Source organism: Hippoglossus stenolepis, chromosome 12 (assembly GCF_022539355.2).
Source record: "Hippoglossus stenolepis isolate QCI-W04-F060 chromosome 12, HSTE1.2, whole genome shotgun sequence".
Taxonomy (NCBI): domain Eukaryota; kingdom Metazoa; phylum Chordata; class Actinopteri; order Pleuronectiformes; family Pleuronectidae; genus Hippoglossus; species Hippoglossus stenolepis.
This window is the reverse complement of record NC_061494.1, coordinates 17,728,512-17,752,317: the sequence shown is the minus strand read 5'-3', so window position 1 is coordinate 17,752,317 and position 23,806 is coordinate 17,728,512. Positions and strand designations below refer to the sequence as shown.

Here is a 23,806-nt window from a genome sequence, read left to right as displayed (position 1 = left end):
TGTCTCTCTCGTGGTGCCATCACTGTCATCACCCTGAGCAACATAGTTTTAAATCACCTTTTTCTCTAAAGATTATTTTTCATGATAATGGGTAGTCTCATATCGGAAAAATGCCTCTTGGCAAAGACTGTGGCGCTGCATTGTCTCCTTCCAAACTGTGCATTTTCACATTTTAACAGCTTGGCTATCCATCACACATGCCGTGTTTGTCTGTCTCCAGGGTAGAGGTGATTTATTATCCCACTGGAAATTACTGTGCTGGTGCTGCTGTCATTTGGTTAAAAAGAAAACAGCCAAACTCTCAAATTCTGGGAAGAGAAATTGAGACAAAGCCGTATTTTTTTTCCTTCTTGATTGTCTGCACAGTCAAATTCAGGTTTTTTATCAGACCTTTTTTTTTTTTAACTCAAGATCTGCTTCGTCTAATTTTCTCTGTCTTGGTCTGACTCTCCTATCACACACCAATTAGTTTTTACCAAGTTATCCTTTCATTCCACTTTGCCCCTTCCAATTACACAATGATTATTGGCATTCACGTTTATTTACAGTTGAATGTTGACAGGACTTGCCTCTATGGAAAAACACAAGTACTGTACTTCCGCCTGAGAATTTTGCATTTTAAAATGTTAAAACATATATTTTAAATATCTAATCTCATCCTGATTGTCTTCTTCCCATTTTTTTCCACTTCATACATTAAACATGTAACATACCAGGTGTTAGCCAATCAGAGAGCTTGTTACATCCCAAGGCCAATTTGCATTGAAGAGATAGAAGCTAAATGACTCCGGAAATAGAAAAAGCTGATAGGAAAAGCAGAGGAGAAATTGAAATGCAAATGGTAACTGGAATTGCCCTGTAAAATACCTGATTACAGTTTTTATTCTTAATTCAGTTTGCAAATCCAGTTTTTTGTTTCTCTTGCATTTCCTGCATTTGTCTTTTTTGATGAATCAGTTTTTTATTTCTGAAATCCTAAATTGTGTTCATAAATAAAATGTACTGTTTTTCACGATGTCTGTGACACTTGAAGTTCTCCGAAGCTGTTTCACTCTGTTAAATTGCCCAAAGTATCACAGCAATAAAAGTAACTAACAGGAGAAATTGCAATTGCAATTACAAGAAACTTGCCCATTGCCAGAAAAACAAAGCAAACACTGGAACTCACCATGAGAGGTGCACAGCCATTGTGTTTGAGAGAGGAGCAAGTCTCTACTGGACTGTGCGTCCTCTGGTGTTTAGTATTGATGGAGATATTTAATGAAAAATCGATCACACTCATACAATAAATATCGATTTTATTTTCACTTATTTTAACAAAATCCAATATCCCATTTAAATTGAGTCACCAGTTGTCCGTCAATCCATCACTTTAGTCCTTGCTGAAATATCACATTGATTCAGGTTACATGTGGTTCAGACGTGCATGGTCCCCAAGGGATGAATCCAAATGAATCTGGTGACCCCTTGACCTCTCCTCTAGCAACCCCCATTACGTTGAATCTTTTTTTTTTTTGTGAAATGTCATAACAACTATTAGATAGTCTTCCATTAAACTTGGCACACACATTCATGCCCACGCTCTGGGTGAGTTGTAGTACCTTTGATGATCCTTCGATTTCTCATCTAGCACCTTTGTCGTGTCTGAATGTTAATTTGCAGAGAGCTTCAGTGGTTTGTATTAACAAGCTGACTGCCAATGTCCTGTGATATCAGTGATTTGTAAAAGGTTATCAAGTCACAAGTAAGTTATTTTTGATTAGCAAAGCAATATCAAAGAAACTCTGCTTTTCTTTCTACATGAGTTAGTTATTGGAGAATCTACGTATCAATTAAGTAACTTGATGAACAGTTGTTTCGAAAATTGACAAAAGCAGAAGGGAAAAAAAACACAAAAACAGTTTTAACAAATTTGGTGTATGACATTCTTTTTTTTTTTCTCCAGATATTTCAAAAATGTACAGTTGAAAAACAATCGCTCAAGCCTCAGGTTCACCAGCAGAGCTACTGCAGATACTGTTTGGATTTGCTGCTACATACCTGAGTACAATGCCAACTGGGTATCATTAATCAGTCATGTAGTTGAAACATGCTGTACTGTAAATAATTAAGTATCCAAAAGTGAAAAATCGCCCCTATTGTGTGAAAAATCAATAGCAAACCTTTCCTTGTCTGAATCAAATTGATTACGTTCGCCCTGAATCACAATTTTCTCTGCAAAAGGATAAAACCTTTGTACATTTCCCTGTATGGTATTTTAAACGAACAAATGCATTATTACGTTTCTCAAATGTCATCTGCTCTCTATTCTATGAAAGAATTCAATAAGCAACATACCAGACATCATTCCACCGGTGATAAAAGTGGGCAAAGGCTGTCTGAGATTGAATTAAAGGATAAAAGTCTTTTTTGCAGCAGCATCCAGGAGAGAGCTGCCGGGGTCCATTGACTTCTCCCTCAGCCGTTTGCGGATCATGAGGAGGGGGGGAGGTCAATTGGAAGGTGTTCTGTCATCCATGACAAACTCCTGTACAAGAAAAACTAGGCGACATGGATTGATTGGCCGGATAAACAAGATGATGATGATGATGATGAGAGTGACTGAACACTGAACAAACACTGGGTCCACTGAGCATTACCTTACTTTGCTTTTCTCATTAAACTTTCTGGTTGGGTCAGTGGAAGTTAATTAATTTCCCTTTACACGATTTTATCACTGCCACACAGACACCTTTTAGGGGTGTTTTTTTTCCCACTTTTTTAAAGTTGAAATAGCTTCCAGTGTTATTTATCCAAACGTCAATCCAATGCAAATTAAAATAGCATGCAAAGTAGAAATACCAAAGAGTTTGAGGGTAAATATCAAACTCTCTATGGCCCATAAGTATACTAAATTCAATTTGACTTAAAGTGAGACTTTTTTAGCTGAACTCAGAATATATCTTCACCTCTACAAAGCTGTATTGAGACTGCGTTAAGGCCAAAGCCACAACTATGAAAGTGACATTCTCTGTGCTTTTTACAAGGATAAAGTCCCATCCTCCATCCCCGGAAATGATTATTTATACCAACCAAACAGACGGGGAAGATACCTGGACAGAAAAAGGTTGTCCTTGGCTTTGTAAAAAAGCCCCAAATAAATACATCACAGAAAGCGATAAGTTCTGCAAATGTTGAGCTATGTACAGAAACAACGTTTAACATCTCTTTGCTGGGTCACAACGTGTGACTGAATAAATCTACTGAGTCCCAGGTTGAAGCTCATGAATTAGCACGAGTCTCCTTGAACAAATTTAGTCCCTACAATTTCAGATGTGACTACCTTTTCAAAAGTAATAGGTCTAAGCACCTGACACCTCAGGAGGTTATAATCAGTTTACTCATTAAAATATTTCATTTCTAACAGCACATAATCCTAATTTTGTTGTTGAAATTTTGTGTGTCTTGTATTTTGGATTCAACACAAATGAAATGTCTAAACATGGACAAAGGGAAAGAGTCACTCAGAAAGTCTGGAAAAAACCTGCTCTTTTAATGAGCACAGACCCGATTATTATAACTTCATCACAGCTTCATGAACAGTATCAAGTTTCTCTGACTAACACACTGATTCATGATGTGCACAGAAAACCTAAATCAGGCTGAAACTTATACAGGCCTGTTAGAATAGACAAAGACCAGAAACTCTGTGCTAAGTAACCAACACCTTAATGTAATTTATTAAGGCTTGTTCATGGTCCTTTTATATTATATATAGGAAGTGAAAATAATATGGATCTGGATATGGACCTTCTGAGAAATCCCTTCCTTTAGGCATGCCCCACAAAATCACAAAATAATAATATGGAAAATGAAATAATGTTTGGTGTAAAGCTTAACTAAGCTTTGCTGACTTATAAATAGAATAATGCTGATCTCTTTTTACTTCCTTTGACAGAAGTAACAATATATTTCAACACTCCCCCTTCATAACTGTTGGATAGTATTTACCCGCATTTACACAGTTACCTAAAGTCCTGGTTTAACAGGAGAAGGTGAAATATATTTCACAGAAATCCCAGCAGTCTCCCATGTATGTGATGATTGGCCCCTGGGGGGAAAAAAAAGACCTGTCCTCCTACGCTGCAGCACGCACTCCCCAGAGTGGCCCATATCGCCTGGTGTCAGACCATGAGCCTTAAAGTCCTCCAGAAAACCTGAGGGGACAAACACTCCCCTGTGGTGCCGCCATAATGGCCTCTTTGTTGTGTTATCTCTGAAAGTGAAGCGACTGGTTCTTCTTTAGTTTTTCAAGGACTTTTCTTTTTAAGGGAGGAACTCTTTGACTCTTAAGTCCCTTCCCACAGAGGCTCCGTAATCCATTCACCTTGAATCCTCTGATGAAATAGCTGTTCTCACCAAATTTGGGAGACACTGGTGCTTAAATGAACATATAAAGGAAAACTGATTTTGAATGATATTAACTTAATTCCATAAAGTAAAGAAATTAATAAATTAAATGTTACAAGACTAACGGCATGGTTTTTATAGATAAGTATGTCTCCATAGCAATATTTGCTCATTTATTAATGAATTTCACTGTATAATAAAATTATTTGCACAATTGCTTTATGTAATATATCATAATGATAATGTTGGCTGATTAGGCAGCTAAAATGCCCTCCGCTAAGTAATTTAGTTGTATTACTTTTTATTCAGTGCCGTAATCAATTTATTTATCTCCCTGCAAATGTGCCAAACTGTTCACACACACACACAGAGACCAGTGCCAAGTCAGAGTTGAACGTCTGATTAATAACATGAAGTAGGAATATTCAATACATCAATTTGCCTGAAAATATAAAAAGAATTCCACTGGCAAATACACATAAACAGAACACGAGAAGCTAATCTTAATTGAAGTTCTGGGGCATCGGGTTAAAACACGCTTGGCAAAACACAAACTATAGATTGAAGTTCACTCTAGTATTCCTCTAGTCTTATCTCTGCAGTTCACGCCTGTGAGGCCTGCACATGGCTGACGTGGCAGGAGAGCACCTGAAGGCAACCAACACGGTTGACCTCTAGTTACATAACATCCTGAGTCTACTGGGGTCCATCGACTCCCTGTGTGTGTTCCTGTTTCGATGGTAACTTCCACATCAGATGTAATATGTTTCCCATGGGCTGATGTGAGTTTAATGGATGAGTCTTTCTCCTCCTGGGACCAGAAATGCGTTTATATCAATCCAGACTATTCTGAATACTCCTCACTGAGTCCTCACCCTTTGCACTGAAGCTTGCATGCAGGGAAACTACAGAGAGGGAAGAGCAGTATCATAAATGGGTCTCTCCTCTTTCTAAAGATTGAATGTCATGACTTTATTCATGATTTTTGAAAAGAGCAGGGATGATTCTTCCCTAAGGATAAAATCTTAAAAACATCAACTCATGTTTAAATCAATAGATATTCAAAGTCACATTAAAAGCAAATGTTCACTGCATTGCACCTTTTCTACCCTGATATGTTGGAACTAGAGCTCAACAGTGGGGTTCTGTAAGTAAGAATCATTCATTCATTGTGATTATCAGCCGTAATATTTTAACCATCCGAGGTAGACTTCTGCAAGATTTTTATATTAATTTAAATCTACGAGTTTGTGAAAAGATGTTATATGCTCCCTGTAGAAGCTCCAGGTACAATGTACAATGAACCACGGCCACAAAAATCAAGACAGTCATTGTTCAGCTTTACGTCACGTTAGCGACAGAGCAAGCTTGATTTCCCTTTCTAAGATGCTGTGGTTTTTTGATGAGGAAAAGTGTCCAAAGGGGTGAAAATCACTACAACTCAGGTCATCTAATGAGTGTGAGTGAGGCCCAGCTTGTGGCTTCCCTTTTTCAAATATTATTTATATTATATCTGGGCTCTGAATAATTTTTTTTGTGGTCAGGATTTATATTGTAGCTGCTCGGCCTGGTTCCATAAGGGTTTTCTGAAAAGTCAATGGAGAAAAAGGAATGGGGAATTTATTTCCGGCGCCAGACTCATTCTAAAAGTGGGCGGAAATATGATTTATATAAAAAAAAGACAATATATGCATAAATCTAACAGTTATATTCATTTATTTTATTCATATTTAAAGAGAAAAATTGCGAGTCCTCCTTGACAGTCGGTGGAGGCAGTGTGCAGAGGTGACAGCTTCCAAATGAGAGGAACACTACGTGCAGTGTATCAAAGTGGTTAATTATCTCTCTGAGCATATTTCGTATGCTGTAGAAAGTGCTCACCTCTCTGAGGGCAGCTTGTAAGCATTTATTACTCTGTATAAATACCACACGGAAATGCAAGTTTGAGTCAGGAAAAAAACTTTTGCACTAAATTGCCTCTGGTTGCTCTGTCAGCATTGCTCGGCACCATCTGCATCATGCTCAGAGTGGGATCAGTTCCTTTTCGGGGAAAGCAATTGCAGACTGCGATGATAATTACATATTTCACGTGTTGCATGTCAAAACTCCTGACAAATAGGGAGAGCAAGGCATTTATATTTAGTCTAATAATGATAATATGTGTGTTCCAGGGAAGGAGAGAAGTGAGAAAGTGTAAATAACAGCATTATTGTCATTTCACACCAGCCTACGGTTCTCTTACTGTCCACAAAGGCAACCTGTCACCATTCCCCTCTTTTTTTCCACATAGTCAAGGCAACCTCCTCGACTGCGTTGATGTCGTGCAACAGAATTAACAACCAGGTTGAGATATTTCAGATCTCAGGGAAGCAGAACGCAGGGTTTGTTGTGCAAACTCCCTCTTCAACCACCAAAAATCCTCGAGGGCACACTGTAGCCCTTTGCATTTTTCCCATCCTGCAGTCTTGCCTAAATTGAATTCTGCTATCTGGTCTCTGTGGAGACATTTCCACCCACAGGGATTAATGAATCGAAACTTAAAAGCCAAAAGCTTCACTTTTAGAAGCAATGAGTAATCACTCTGCCGAAAAAAGGAGAGCACCTATAATGAAACTTCCACCTCTGTCCTGTGTAACGTTTATATATGATCTCAAACCTGCCTGGTTAATATACATTAGTAGAGCCGCATTAAATCCAATATAGAATAATTGTTTGAAAAAGTAGGTAAATACACATGAGGCGTGTCACATTACAGTGACTTATGCTATATTTGAAATAAGTGTTTGTACATCATAGTTGTCCCTTTTAGTTTGTGCCAATTTCTACCTCTCGGTGGGAACAAATATCCTGTGTTCTGCGGCATCTGTTAACAGTGCGCACACACACACACACACACACACACACACACACACACACACACACACACACACACACACACACACACACAGAATATCAAGTTGGGCTCTTCGGTGAGCAGCTACCGCCTGAGAACCTGTTTGGATCATATCAAACTGTGTGCACATACAGGTGGCAAATCAGAGCACGTTTCAAACGTGGATCCGGGGATCAACACCGACAAGTCGACAGCACTTCTAACATATCCTCATTCTGTCCACCCACAGGCGGAGCGCCTCGTAAAAAGTGTTCATTAAGTGTCCACAGCACTGACAGTCATAGGAAGGGGGCCTAATGTGGTATTTTGGGTAACTGTACATTAACAGGCTCTAAATTCAACACTAACATGACACTGGGAAATGTTCCTTTCCCAGAATATGTGGCAGAATGGGTGGATGCTGTGGCTGGAGCCAGATACTGAACCCCAAGTGGCCCCAGACGGCTGAGCAAACATACAGTAGCACTTGTATTTATGTGTACATGAATGGTTGAATGTGGCTTGTACTGTAAAGCACTTTGATTGGTCGTACTATATACAGTACATTTACCAAAATATCAGCATGATTCTCTTTTTGTCCATTAGGCCAAATGTTTTTATTCTCTAATGTCAGAAACAGGCTATGTTATACCTGCGTCCTATTCTGCGAATCCTTTTCACCGAAATGGCACAAAAAAAAAGCTTTAGTGCGTTTATGTCTCAAAGAGAATTATTGTTGTTTGTACCTTTCCTGGTTCCTACAACAGAAGTTTCTGTTTGATTCTGTTTACCACCAAAGAGAAAAGGTTTCTCAAGGTCAAAGGAGATAAAGGCAGAGCGATACAACACAGAATAAATGATACAGCTTGGAGAAAACATCTCTTCTCTATGAAAGACTTTAAAAGGGGAGATTTAGAAAAATGACAGAGGCACACGGAGTGAAACGATTCTGACAGTGTGAGCCTGGTCATTCTGAGGTTCAAGAATGGATCTCGGCACAGATTCGCTGCTCAAGCATGCAGGAGCTCATGAGGTCAGTGATTCAACATGAAACCAGGCCTCGTTGAACTTTACTAAATTAACCGTAAGATCTTACAAATCAATTCTGAAAAGTAAGGGGAAGTGTTATTTTGTTCAGTGTTATTTTATTTGTACGGTGCTGCCTCTGGGCGATCGTGCTCAAACAGGAATAAAGAATAGTGAGCTGCAGTAATCCAAGCGTGAGGAAGTGAAGGCATGGATCAGTATTTTTCAGATCAGGAGAGGAGAGTGGGAGAGGTTTTATTTTTCAGCAGAAAAAGAGGGACCATTTGTTATGCAATGAGTCCATGTGATCGGGAAACGTAATTCTCATTCGGTCTTGTAGTGTGTGTTTGAGTTTTGCTGTGTTTACAAAGAGGGTTTGCTCTTTTTTTCTCTACAACAGGAACAGAAAGCAGAGTAGCACGGTATCACAAAGACAAACAAGTCAGTGGTGCCAATGCATATCCATTAATGTGACAGGTCCCGGATGTGGATTTGTCCTGAAACTCCTGGTTCAAACTCCTGCGGGCCCTGATCTTAACAATGAAGAGTAGTGTGTGTGTTTGCTCAGACCTAAATCTTCTATCGATCTGGGTGTGGTAATGTAGTCGCCCCAACGACAGAGAGAAACAAGCACACTGAACTGTTTGTGAACTTCAAGTTTCTACAGGAGCTTGAAATGTGTGAATTGGATTTCATTTCGTCCTCTGACCTGATTTTTTTCTGCTCCGTCTTAATGACCAATTCTCCAAAAGTAACACTTTCTACTTTTCCTTTTTAAATGTGAAATACGTCCTCCTCGTCTTCTCACACGAGAGGAAGAGGAACAGCAATGTTACTTCAGAGTTTCAAAGTGAATGACTTTGGCCATATTGGGAGTTGGAAGAAGAAATAGATGATGATAGATGAAATAAGTTAATGAAGCATCGCGTTAGTTCAGGCAGGACGTGTTCTGTAAGTCATGTGCAACCCAGCAGATGATGGTCAGCTGATCCAACACACATCAATCATGTTCAGTGACTCGAACGAGGCTACTATCTGCTCAAGCTGTCAGCTGCTCACTCACCCCCGCACTTCACATCAGTTTACTTAGTAATCAGTGAATAATTACACCAGAACACGCAGAGAAAAGTGAAGTGTCCTCCACAAAAAATGAATCAGCAGTCGCATGCTCCCCTTTATTCATTCATAACATAGTAGGAGAAGTTGTTCCTGGTGATTTTAAGGGGTGTGGAAGTTTTAAACAGCCAATATGACATCATTCAATGAGTCCACAGTCAGCCTACGCCAGATTAATGGCAGCACTGTGTACAGTGGACTCAATTCGCTTTCTGTGCGTCATCAAGATGATTTTTAACATTCAATATTGACAGAGCTCAATGACCTACATTTAAAACACAAAAAAGCCTTTCCCATCACAGGTGGGTGCTTTCTCAATACTACAATATACAACACACAACATGTGCAGGAGCCAATATTTAACCAGTATGGATTCAGAGATGGTTGTTAGAACTCTATGTCGAAGAGATACTGAATGTAGAATTATATAGACGCCTCTACAGCGTCATCGTGTCCGTGGATGACATCCAACTGTGATTTTAATTCCCACATGGAAAGCTATAGGTTGAGGTCACCCGCTATGAAAAGAGAAAGATAATGGAATCATACCAGTCAAATCCAGGCCACAGGGGGATTTTCCCTCCTGCTCTATCTTTCTTACAGTAGCTTCTGCTTCCCTCTGTCTATCTGCGTCTCTCACCTCGTCCTCCCATCTGTCTACTTCTGTCTCTCTAAGCCATTACAAGTCTATTGAACGGCTGGAGATAAAATCATTAGCCCACAGGATGAAATTCTGCACAGGGGATGAGACAAAGTGAGGGATGGTATCTCAGCTGGGCTTTATTGTTTCATATAAACATTAAAGTTTTAAGGCTGGATCATTGTCCTGAGGAATGACTCTTGGGTGGTTATGGTGTTTATCTCATTCCATCTACCTCAACACTGAGTAATAAACTCACCCTCAGCACTGTTTAAATAAGTTTAAGGGCCTTAGAGCCTCCTCATTTGGTGTTGACATCTGAAAAGAGAGACGCACTAGAGCCTTTGGGGTGAGAACGGTGGTCCGGTTGATTAAAAGAGAGGTGGTTCAAAGCTGGGAGAGCGGAAAACTTCATTCTCGACATCACAAGAGGCAAAGAAAAGGATAGATTATTACTTCCTGGCAGCAGAAACAAGTGCTTGAAAAAAATATATTTTCGTGGGAGTAAGAGACTAATTTAATGGAACTTAAAAACCTTCACCTCTCTTTGCTGCTTTCTGCAGAAAATCAACTCCAGTACTAAGGTTTTTTTTTTCTTCCTTTGGCACACGTCAGTATGAGAGTCCATGAATGAAGTGTCAATAAACACAGCAAGCGGTAAGAGTTACGCAACACTGCAGGTGTTATGTGATGATGACAAATGAAAGTTCTCAAGTTGCGGGTTTATTTTTGACAAATAGTGGATTACTGAGCCACGTAGGCACCATTAGTTATGTTGTGACATGTTGCACCTGCGTTACTCTTCTTAGTGTAAGCAGTGGAGCCTAAAATAGTCATTTCAGGTTAGTTGTCACATTTTACTCTACAAGGCATAGACTGATTTTTACCAAACTTGATGTGAATATAACTTGGAACGGTATCTCCAGATTATTAATTTTGGGAGCCGATCGGTTCATACCAGTGTTGCGGGGGACATAGTGCACATAGTCAATCTACAGAGTTTATGCCGAGTCTTTTGTTGTGTTTTAACGGCCACTGACGCCAGTAGGATTTCTCTTGGTGTTGCTGACAGTCAATCTGACTGTGACAGAGGGACAGAGTGTCTCTGTGGGAGAGAGGCAAACAGCGCTGTCCTCCTGTTCTTTTCGACGCCATCCGCTTTCAACTCTTACATATAAACTGCGGATAAAGGACGTTCCACTGCTCGTTCGCAAATTCTCTATCAGCACATGCAGCAGTCTTTTTACAGGGGAGGGCTGAAGGCAAAATCGACAGGTTGTCAAGGGAGGCAGATTTTTTATCATTTTGGTTTAGGGTACAGCCTTTCGTACACACACACACCCAGTGGAGGCTTTTGGAAACAATAGTCAAATTCTTAAACTGATTACACCTGAGTGCTAGAATCTGCAACAGGTGAATACACATGGAGTCATTAAAACTAGAACGTTATTTGGGCGTGTGATTCCTTTATAGCCTCGAATGAGTTTTATGGCTCAACCGCCCACATGATATTCAGGGATCGTGCTCTGGTCTGTGTCGTCTCTTGCAGTTAGTGCTCCCACTCATTGCAGTCGTGTTATAAGTGCAATAGGAGTCAAACAGAGTCTTTCTTCCTCTCAGCATGGCTCCATACAGTATCAGAGGCTTATGAGGATCTCATCACTCTCCATCCTCATAATGTTCCTGTCAGTGTGCCGGATGGGAACCATTACATGCCACAGATCATCATTCACTGGATGCAAGGACCCCCCCCTTCCCCCACCCCATAAACGCTGTCAGTTTTATTATGTAAGATATTAGTCCATTTGTGTTTAAGCTTGGTGCTTTGCCTCTTGAGTTCCTCGGTCGAAGACAATAGGCTCTTGTCAAAGGGATTACACTTCTCCAATATTCCGATTCATTCAACACTATGTCAGTTTATGATCTCTGACTTCTCCTTCGATGAGTCCCATTGTAATCCCGCCCATGTGAATCCCTTTGCTGTGAATGGATTCCTTTTCACGTCTCCCTCCAGCGTCGGATGCTTTCTGACAGTCCAATAACAACATGCCTCGGCAGCGAGAGCCAATTGTCAGTGAGGCTGATCCATCATTCATCTGACACCGTTAGCATTCAAGGTTCATTAGCCAGTAAGTACCCGATATAAAATATTATTGTAGGCTATTAACTTTGACGTTTCGCTCGACCACTGGCATCTGAACATTTTTCAGAATAAAGGCCCTTAGGCTGTTTTCAATATGTGATCTCCAGATTTGTTATATTACATCTGATCAAGACCTTTTAAAACCTTTTTCACACAGTTTTGTCTGTTGTTATGCATCCGTGCCACACAGCAAGTGATCGGAGGTATTATGTGTTTGGGTTTTCAATCCGTTAATCCCAGTCTTGTGAACACGATATCTCTAGACCACTTTATGGGAATTTCTTAAAACTAGTTACATATGTTCATTTTTCTTCACATTTGGCACAAACACTCACTTGAACTCAAAGATGAACTGAGTTTCTCATGCTCTTGTGAACATGATATATCAGCAACAGTCAAAGCGAATTTCACTCCACCTGGCACAAATATACGATTGGGTCCAAGGATGACCTGATTAGAATTTGGAGGTCAAAGGTCAAGGTCACAAGACATAACCACATACACAGGGATGATCACATTAGTTTGTGTTTCTTTGTTGTCTTCTAATGTGTTACATCAACCTGTCTGGGTACTGCAGATTAAAATAAGCTATTTGGCTGAATCTTGGCACATTGATGTTAATTAATGTGCATTTCTCAGATTTCTCAGATCTCAGCATTTCCCTACATTTTTGCCCTGGTGAACTGTTTGCACACGTTGTGTTTACACAGGCCAAACAGCAAATGTAGCCTATCTACTGCACTTGTGTGGGTGCGTATGTGACAGCTCAGACTGCGACTGCTGTCAAAACTCAACAAAAACTCTTTACAATTCCTTTTCCCTGGGTGTTCATTAATTGGTGACTTAAAACTTTGGGATAAGGGCACATCTTATGTTACGTTTGAAACATTCACATGAATACATCAAAAACCCATTTCCTGCCACTTAGAACCAATTTATTCCTGTTAGTGTCTACTCACATTTCAGGATTGACTTTCCATGGAATCCTACGATTTCTAAAATGTGTTTTTGCCTTCACATGCACATTCAGAACTTAAACTCTCATCAACAACAACTCTCAACCAGCCAACACTTATGTATGAAGTATATATCCTTGTAATCACTACTCAATCAAACATTGAACTCTGAGCAGTAAGCACAAATAAAGTAATCCAGCAGGGCAAATAGTTTGTAAAAGAAGGACATTAAATATTGATAGCCACAAAGTCAAACTAGGTAAACTAAAAGCAGCTTTACAACGTTCAATTAAATCTTCAATATCAAGATAATATATTCTGCCGGTAGAGCTCAGGGTGTTGTGTTGAAAGAAATCATTTATATTCTCCACTGATTTAGTTCTGTGTGTGCATGCATGTGTCAAACAACCATATGTATAAACCTACTAATGACCCTTGTGGGTTATTTTTTTCCTTTTTGTCGGACCTGTCTCTTCAGATCTACATCAGGGTCTGAGGCTGGTTTAAAGACAACGAGCTTTACGAGAGAGAAAGACAGATGACACGTCAATGACTTCCAGAGATAAGGGAATCGAATTCAAAAGCTATTTTAGTCTCCATTGCCAGGTACAGACGTGAAACCTGGGCAGAAATTATTGGATGAAAATAGGATGCACCTTCTGCTAGGTTGGTGGGGAGGGGGTGGGCGGGTGTGTAAACCGGGGTGGGGTGCCTGGGAAGGCATTATTTGAGTAAACGAGACAGGAGGAGGCAGCCAGAGACATGAGATTGATTGTGTGAGTCTGTGTGCGTTTGCACGGACGCCCCTGCAAAGAGATCATGTTTGTAATACAGTTATCGCTCCGTCAGCCGTCTATGTAAAGCCTGTCGACTTCCGCCAGGAGAAGTGTTTGGACTGAATTATAACCAGTCCTGTCCGCGCCACCTCTCTATCGTGACGGTACTTGGATCGCTCGCAAGACTACGTTGTAATCACCTTGTTGACTCAGGGCCCCCCCTCAAGTGTTTGAGCTTTGGCAAGTGATGATGTGTGTGTTTTGCACGTCTGTAAGTGTGCGAGTAACAGGGGGACTCAGGTAGACTTGAGGTTTGCATGGTGTCTCAGTCCACGTGTGCTCGGCCTCACTTTGTGTGTGCATGTTGTGTAGCGGTGAACGGTGCAATGGTGGACATGGTCTCCATCATGCTATGTGGTTATAGCTCTGTTTTGTCCCCCCCCCTCTCTCCTAAACACATAATATCCCACTGCTGGATAACGTACACTCCCCATGCAGAAGGTGTGATTACTTATGTCTCCTGACACATTCCTCGCCCCCTACAATATCCCTTCACCCCCCCCCCCTCAGCCTCCTGTACCCCCTGCACAACCCCCTCAAGCATTTAAAGACCCCTTCTCTTCCTGCTCAAGCATGTTTACATAGGAGTGAGTGTGTGTTTTTTCTCCCTCACCGTCAAAGCTTCAAGTGCCTGTTCAATAGGCTTATGGTTGCACTTCCTTTTAAGGGGTTGATCGCAATAGCCTATCACTTACAGTACATGTGTATAGCATCTGTGTGGGATTGTACTGAAGTGCAGGAATGGGGAGCGAGGCAGAGGGTCAGGCCTGGAATTAGCCTCCTGCGGAAAAAACGACATTGTTTCTCGAAGTGTGTTATTTCATAGTTTGGATTGTTCCACTTGTTGGGAGCTGGCTGTCACTGTGGCAGATTGAACGCACAAGTAAAAAGTTTTTTTTTACTCCTGTGTTTCTCTCTGACATCCACCATAAAACTCAGGCCTAATTTCAGTGACAGTACCTTTGCCTTTGTTTTGAAAGACGTACGAGTTATGCATTGGACCTCATCCAGGTTGAGATTTACTACGAGAATGAAGGAAAGTTGAACCTGTGCTTTGTCTGCGCCGTCATCCTCAAGTTGCCGCAGACTTTTTCTTTGACATATTCCCGGAGATGCTCCTCCACCGTCTCTATTTTGCCTTTCTTATTTTTCTCCCTGTCTTTTGCTCACACACACACACACACACACACACACACACACACACACACACACACACACACACACACACACACACACACACACACACACACACACACACACACACACACACACACACACACACACACACATACTACAGAAGCATGTCTGAGTTTCTTAAGAGTGCCATGTCTAAAGACTTCCAGCAGCTTGTTACCGAGGCTGTCAAAAAGCATGGAGACCCACCACAGAGGTGAGGATGTGTGTGAAATCCCATGAGCCTCTGGCGCTGGTCAGATGCATAACAACATCCTACTCCTCGTTCCACACGGAGGTTTTCTCCCCACACGTTACTACTACAACACAAGAGCTGAAGCCTGCAACAAGAAGAATTACAATCCTACTTTAAGCTGTCGGCATTAAGTCTTTTAAAGAATAATACCAACAAAGTGTTAATTTAAATATAATTTTTTTATAAAAAATTTCCGATTTAACTGGCAAAATATGCAAAAAATGTGTTTGCCACATTTGTGTTGTCAAATTGATCCATTTGCATGTGTTGGTTCTATTTAAACGTGTTTCCTTAAATTGTAGTGTGTTGAGCTCTCAGGGCCAGTTTGATTTTGTGTTGTGAGTATGTGGTTGTGAGTATTTGGTTGTGTTGTGAGTATTTGTTCTTGTTGTGAGTATGTGGTTGTGTTTTGAGTATTTGGTTGTGCTGTGAGTATTTGGTTGTGTTGTGAGTATTTCTTTGTGTTGTGAGTATTTGGTCGTGTTGTGTGTGGTTGGTTGTGTTGTGAATAATTGCTTGTGTTGTGAGTATTTGGTTGTGTTGTGAGTAGCTGCTTTGTGTTTTCTTTTTACATCACATCTGTTGTCAAATTGATGAAGATGTTTTCTCCATTTGCGTGTGTTGTCTCTGTTTGTGTGTTTTTTTTCTTAAATCGTAGTGCGTGAAGCTCTCAGGGCAGCATATGTTTGTAATTTCCCTCCGGAGTGACATATAAAGCCATTTTCTAATTTAATGTCCCTGTCAGCAGGACGTCAGTGCCTTGGAGGACTCGATCTGACAGATGTGTGGTTTAAGGTTGCATGTTTAGGGAGAGATCATTGGATTGAAATCACGTGGAAGAAGCTGGGAAACAAACATGGGTGTTTTATATCAACATTTTTCTGATCCATTCATCCAAACCAGCTCCTCCAGTGTGTATACTGTGTGGCTCTAACAACCCCAGAGGCACCTTAAGAGCCCTTATTCTGAAACACCATAACAGTATTTTCTACTTTGCACTTAGGTCCCCAGAGGTCTTTGTCGCTTTAACAAGTGAGGCTGTTGGCTTTGTGGTAGGACAGTCTATATTAAAAATGTGTTTATAACGCACCATAACGCAAAAAATCTGTCAGTTATTTATGGTTTTCTTTGAGCAACGAAAAGCACTCGGTGTGGATGAAGGAGAGATGATGGTTAAATATTGAAAAACTCAACAATAACCTGAAGTGTGAGACAGGACATGTCCCCTGAGTTGAAGTCGAACACACCTCAGCCTTCTCTCTGTGCCTGTGCTGCAGTGTAAGAATGTTAAATGCTTCCTGTGTTGGAACTTAATGTTCCAGTGAATGTAAATCACGATCGCAAAATTAGCTGCGTGTGAAAATTAGGGACAGGGTTGCAAATTGTGAAGCCTGCCACATGTTCAGATTTGGAACAATTCAATCTAACCCAACCAAAGAGACAAACCTTAGGAAGTAAGGTACTGTATATGAGTCAGCTTACGTTTTCCGACTCGTAAACAGTTGCACTGTCCCTCTACGAGACAAATACCAGGTCTTTCCAAGTACCCGGGTTTTGGCAGGATCCTGTGCACAGCCGTCCTTGGCACTCTGCATAACCTCTCACGTTGATTACTATTTCACCTCCTCCTATTTTTACTTAATCAGACCAAGCTCCTGTCAAAATGCCATTTGTGTGTATGGCTCCTGGTGCCAGTGCTAGCAGACACTTCTGCTGCAGTAATCTGGACTGCAGCAAAAGAAAGACACCTCAATAAAAGCAGATCTCCTGGCGGCCCACGGTCATAAAGGAGAATAAACAAGGTTAGAGCAGAATAATTATGCGGAGCTGCTTCCTGGTATTAAGGGACTGACGTGACTTCTTCCATTGTACAGACACGAGACGCTGTTTTCTGGCTCTGCAGGAGGAAGAGTTTACACTGGTTAGGTTTACACTTTCTAATCGAGGAGCAAGATTCACACTTGATGACTGTGTATTCATATTTTTACTAATGTTCATTAAAGCCTAAAACAAACAAGTCACAGTTATTGAATACAAATATTAACGCTTTTTTACTCATGATTCATGTAAATATACATTCAATCTGACTACTATACTAAAATGATGTTAGATAAATTACATAATTATGTCACAAATGCTTATTTTAACAGTTCTCTTCTTTCACTGATCTTACCTGTGAACAAATAAATGAATAGACTCAATAGTGCTATGTTCAGTAAGAACAGTTAATATGTCTTAAATATTTCCAATACCTCTTAATTATATTAACTTTCATTTAATGTTACTACTGTCACACTCAAAAAGTCTGAAATTTAACCCTTAACTGAAAACCTGTGGAAACCCTAATGAAGAACCTCATTTGACCTCAGCGACCTGTCACTTATTCAGCTCCTGCGTCAGAAAACTGTGATTATCTCTGAATTACCAAGGCAGCAACAATGTAAAATCAGCGGAGCCCCGTTCTCTCATCAGCAGCGCCAACAAAGAAAGTGATTAGTTGTCATTCATTCCCGGTGAATGCCGGGAGACAAGAGGCACCAGAGAGCAGAACAAAGTCACAGGGAGTGTGTTTGTGTTCCGTTTATGCAAATGAGGAGCAACAGATTGTAGTAATTTAATGTTGAATATATCAGCGAAAAAAACACAGCAAATGAGGATATTGTAGTGAAAACCCTGAACAACCTCAGGTATTATACGATGATCACGATGTAAAATAACAGCCATGCATATATGGCCTCAGTGGCATCAGGCCAGAAGAGACAGACACTCAGAGACTTTTCATGCATTGCAGGAAACACACGATTGTTTTTCTGGCTTTTTAATTCACCTTATCGGCTCGTTGCATCCTCAAATGTCTGCCACTTGGATGCAGAGAACCTCGTGCACCGTTTGTGATAAGCGATGAATGGTTCGCTGCTTTTGGGAGGAACACTTCATGTCAGTTGGACCAACACTATGAAAGACGGGGCCTTACAGATGCATCTGATAAATTACAGAAATGTAAACTATGTGAAGTCGAAGGTACCGTCATCTAACACTTGGCTCCTGGAACACAGTAGAAAAGTGTCAGAAATACACGGGAGGAGCAGCGGTTGTATCTGTTTACAGTGCAGCCCCAAAAAAAACTGTCATTGAAACTCGTTTGGATAAAGAAGTCAGTTAATAATCAGCATTTTTCCTACGTGACACCGCACACAGCAGGAGGGGAAGGTAAGGAGCTGGAGGTGTGGAGCCTGTCACCTGAAAGCCTTCACTGAACAGCCCACCGCGGCTGCTCCCTCTTTGTTTCATTGCTCCCGGTTATATTTAGAAGTGATCCACTGTCAAAAAAAAGGTTAGCGCAGTCAGCCCAACAGTAGGAAATGTTGTTTTGCATTAGCAGAAACTTCACAGAGTTGTACGGCTGCGGAAGAGGCTGAGACCAGCAATGAAGGCAATTTGAATCCAGGGAGGAAATGACTGATTTCACTGCTGCCAACAAAAACTACGATAAAGAAAAACAACAATACAAAATAAACCAAAAATACAATAGAAATTTTTGGAAAGGGTGGTAACTTGAAACAGAATAATTTTCCTCTGTACACTTGTTTACTGCTGAGATCTATTCTGTCACTATAGCCCCTTTTCCACTGGTCAAGAAACCCACGAAAATCTGACTTTTGTCTGCAATGGGATTGGATACAAGCATCATTCGCTTCCTGGTCAAATGGCTTCACGGTAGACATCGATTATTATCGGCTCAGGCTCCGATCAATAGAGATGGAAACAACACCTTAGTGAGTGCATTAAATTGGCAACACAGCGGATGAGAGAGCCCCTTACTTTCCAGTGTGTTTGTGAGGTCGAACATGATGCACAAGGGTAAAAAACGGGTATAAACGGTTCTGTCTTCTCTGAATTCCTCAACCAGTGGCAGGAATCCACAGATTAAAAGCGTTCAAAGAAGATCATTTTTAAAATAAGCCGATTAGCTTCTATCTGTACCACTTGACTGGAAGAGCAGCAGCAGCTGGCTCGAGCTCCTCCTCCACAGCTTCTCCCCCTACAACTGATTCTGAAGTTCATGGGTCATGGTCGACCTCCTCCATCAGTCACCGCTCTCCTTCTGATCCCATCAGTTGTGTTACCATCGCCCCTCGAAGTGCGGCTCCACTAGTGATTACTTGTCCAGCGAATCACCTTTTGCCCGGTGATATTTCAGGCGAGACTGTGACGTCCTTTTTTTTGAGCTGGAGGTGCTGCAAAGCTGTCGCGTAACAACACACCCCTTTATGATTTCCCTGCCTGAAAATCTGTCAGGATTTTGACTCGGAGCAAACCGACACTAAACGGCACTAACTTGTTCTCGTCAGCACTGAGTACCTGACAGATGGTCTTGTGCTACTTCACAACTCTTGCCACCATCTTCTGGCAGCGGCCCCCATCACTACCAGCTTGTGATAGATTTAGATAACCCTCAGCATCTGAAAAATCCCTTTCTTTAATGAAGGACAGGCCCGGCACCGCTTCACCAAATGATGTAATTGTTCGGTAAGAAATGCTAGGTTTCGCAGAACTTTATTTCTAGTTAAAAGTTGTTAAAAAAGGATAGTTTATTATCATGTTAACAACATTATCAACTATCGTTTGTAGGTTTATCGCTGCCTGTTTTAAATGTAAAGGTTTAAAAAAAATCATGCTTTGGGCTCAGCACTTTCCCCCAAGACCATTTGCAGCTTTGTATTAAATCAGAATAACATCATATATTATTCTGGTTCCCTGTATTGTTTAAGGAAATGCGAGACATTTACAAGCCTACAAAAACCATTGTTAGAGCGGCTGTGACGTCTCACTGGACTCACGTGTCAGTCGTGGCGGGAAAAAGAGCAACAGACCCCGGTTGCTCCTCATCTCGTGTTTTGTGAACAGCTGTGTGCAAATACTGAAATTGTGTCACTGCGCTCTGGGCAACCAAAAGTCAGATCCGTCCTGTGGTGCATACACAGGTTCTGTTTTCCACCACCTAGAATACAGATCTAGTTCAAAGCCATTCCTCGATTTTATTATTCGTTTTTTTAGTCTTGATTAATAATATAGCAGATTGTACAGGATTTGTATAACTCTCGAGATGATGGTACCTTCCTTTAAGTCTCGTTTTAGAAAGTTCTACTGCAGTCATACTTTACGTGTTAATGTAAAATAAAACCTACCCCAGGTTCTGCTCACCAATAAGACTCGAACCGATTACTTCTGCAGTGGTTGTTTTTGTGGCAAAACTTTGCTCGATCACATTTCTCCCTGAATCACAACCTCACCACCTTTTTATGAATGAAAGAATGATCAGAACTTTATTGTCCGATCACGATCTGGATTGGATTTGAAAGTTAAGCCTCGTAACAACATCATTCAGCTTTAAGGTGTAGCTGAGGCTTTACCGACATGATCTAGTGAATGTTTTATAAATAACACAACCAATAAATCCAGAAATCTCTGTCTTCTGTACTTCTCTCTTTCTGTTTACGATTCTCTCAACAGCCGCTCGTCCGTTTGACTTCAAACTTTTGCTGGGGACCTGCTGGGGAAGTGTAGCGTTAACTGTTAAATGTGCAGGATGAGCGGTTCTCGAGACCTCAACCCTTACCCTAACCCCACTTTTAATTTAAACTGTGCATGCTGTGCAAATCTGTTTGCTTGCTTTAAATACATGGTCAGTGTGTATCACTGTGGAAAGTCCTGACTCCCTCCTCTTGCCATAGGCTGCAATCTGCATATTGCGTGACAATGCAGCACAGCCAAGTCAGTGATGGCAATCACAAAGCCACTGCTTGCATCGGCTGGGTTGACTAAAAATGGATGCAGTTCTGCACTCTCGGAATTACCAAAGCCTCGCAACTCTGGGATTGTCAGTCGGATCCACCCCCAATTCTTGATTAGTTTTTCTCTGCTTGTATCTGGCAGGGTGTGTTTTTTTTAATTTTATTTGCTTAGAGTCTGCGGTTGAATCTAATTCTGTTTTGTTTGGCAGAAACCTTTTTTGTGTTTAAGCCACTTATGCCTAACATATTTTTTTTATAATTATGCCTTATTACAGTAAACTCCTCAAACCCCTGTCTGCCTCCAGATGTCTCCCTGTTCTTTGCTCCAGCTCGGAAGTGCATGTTACATAAGGTCGTACATGAACAATGCAAGATCTAACTGTTAATGTTTTAGACAGAGCCCCACAAAAAAGGAAGTTAACGATATTCTTTACTTTCTTTTGAAGCAGACCACGACTAACCCCCTTGTACTGGATGTAAATAGGTCTGCTGGGGAAAACAAGACTAGTTGAACAGATTTCCTGTTAGTGAAGGAATGTTGTGTTGCCGAAGAGGTAATATTATAGCAGCTATAACTTTTGAAAAAGGGGCCTGTCAACATGACTCATACTTGCTGGATATCATCTGCCCGTATCACTGCTCTGCTAGATGAGCTGCTGAAAATAGAAACCTGAAATGGCCTTGTATTAGTCACCCAATCATTCAGATGGATCCTTGGACCCTACTTGGATTGCTTTGTCCAGCCCTGATCGGACAAATGCCTCAAAATGTCAGGGAGCAGGTTGTGTTGCAACACAGTAAACGAGTATCGATTTGTGTCGGCGTACCTGAAACTATCACCTGTCCATGTGCCTGCGAGTCAAACTTAAGATATAGGGCTTAACGTGAGCATGTAGAGATAGACACTATAATAGCTTCCCTGCAGCAGCAGATGCGTTTCAATGGTTTCACGAGCCCACCCATGTTGTAAGAGGGTGAAGTCATCTGCAGCGTAGAGTTTTTAATCTAAAAAAGGCTTTATCAAGTTCAGTTTTAGGGAAAAACAAACTATACTTAACCGCCCTCCCTGTGTTGTGCAGCCAGTTTCTGCTCTGGGGGACTACAGATATAAATTTGTATTAATTTATGGTAGTTCATCAGTGAAATGTGAGGCAGCACGGCTAGGTTTGTTCATGAATAAATATATTTGCCATGGTCAAGTCAATGTTATGCATGAAAACAGAGCTTCAATAAACAGTTTACTTACATTATACAGACACTTGTAGGGTTTTTGCTGAATTGTTCTATACATACAAAACTAGACAGGTGTTATTTTCTCCACCCTGTGTAATTGAAATTGTGTTTTTGATAAATAAGACGGATAAAAGGAGTCTGGTGTTTGGTGATATTTTCCCATAATATCCAGTCTCCTTTCTGCAAACCTCTGACTCCGTTACCCAAAATGGATTTCAAACATTTCACTGTGAATTGATTGTTGTTGTTTTAAAAACGTAGCTATTTCATTTTACACCTTCAGTGTTTACATCAAGTCAGTGCAGCCGATTTGAGATTGTTTTCCAAACTGTTTATGCCCTTGTATTCAAACTCCAATTAAAAGATGTTTAACACTCAATAGTAGCACATTTCTTTCGCGTGTGCACTCAAAAGATTTTGTTTTGTGAAAAGTTAAAAGTTACTTGTTTTCTGAAGTTTACCCCTCATCATATGTTGGAGCTTTTATACAGATTTTTTTGTTTACCTACTCTACTACTGTGCTGCATGTTTCTCTGCAGATTTGTTCTACACGATGCCCGTATTGCATATTTATGTGTTAAATGTGAGAGCATACTATCCGTGTTTGTGCATGGATGCAGTGATATGTGTCCATAGCAGGGGAGCCTCCTGATAACAGTTATTTCAGTGTGTGCTCGGTGTCAGTCGCTGTCGGCTACTGAGGTTCTTTAACAGCTCAGTGGGAGGTCTGAGATTGTGTCAAGGCACAGGTGCAGCACTCTGCTTCAAATACCTCTCCCCTTGGGATGAAATATTATGGGATTGTTGTGGCTGCGCATACATGTTTGTCAGCACATGTTATTAGGGTGTTTGCACAAATGGCGTGTTGTGTAACCGTGGAGATGTTTACAAGACATGAAAGGATGCCTCAAATCCTTAAAGGAAATCTTTCAATCTTTCTCACTTTATTATATTTGTTGTTAAATATCTCATCTTTGCCTGTAACACACAAACACACAAACATCTACACATCTGAATGCAAAACACCACAGTGATAATAATCGACTTCACAGGAAATGTTGAATTGGAAATGACACGTTTATTACAAAAGTCCCCATCTTACTATCCAATTATCAAGAATTGCTTTGACGGAAATCAGCAGGACATTTCTTTTGATTGTTTGTTTCTGCATCGGGAAGTGATCCCCAACAAACACCAAACAGTACGTCACGCTCCCCAGGATTAACGCCGCTGTTAGCTCTTGCGGTGCAACTTTCACTCTGTTTCACCACCGCACACTTTTATCTCTGCACAAATTTCTCTGTCTAAAAGGTGTCTTCAACCTTTTCTTAATTAGGGGGCTTACGGAACATCAGACCTACCCTGGTGGCT

General features: G+C 40.9%; 1 protein-coding gene across 2 annotated transcripts in view; it reads left to right on the top strand.

Moving 5' to 3' along the window:
* chrm3a (cholinergic receptor, muscarinic 3a) overlaps window positions 1-23,806 on the top strand; it is a 74,849-nt gene that overhangs the window by 46,260 nt on the left and 4,783 nt on the right. The window lies entirely within an intron of this gene.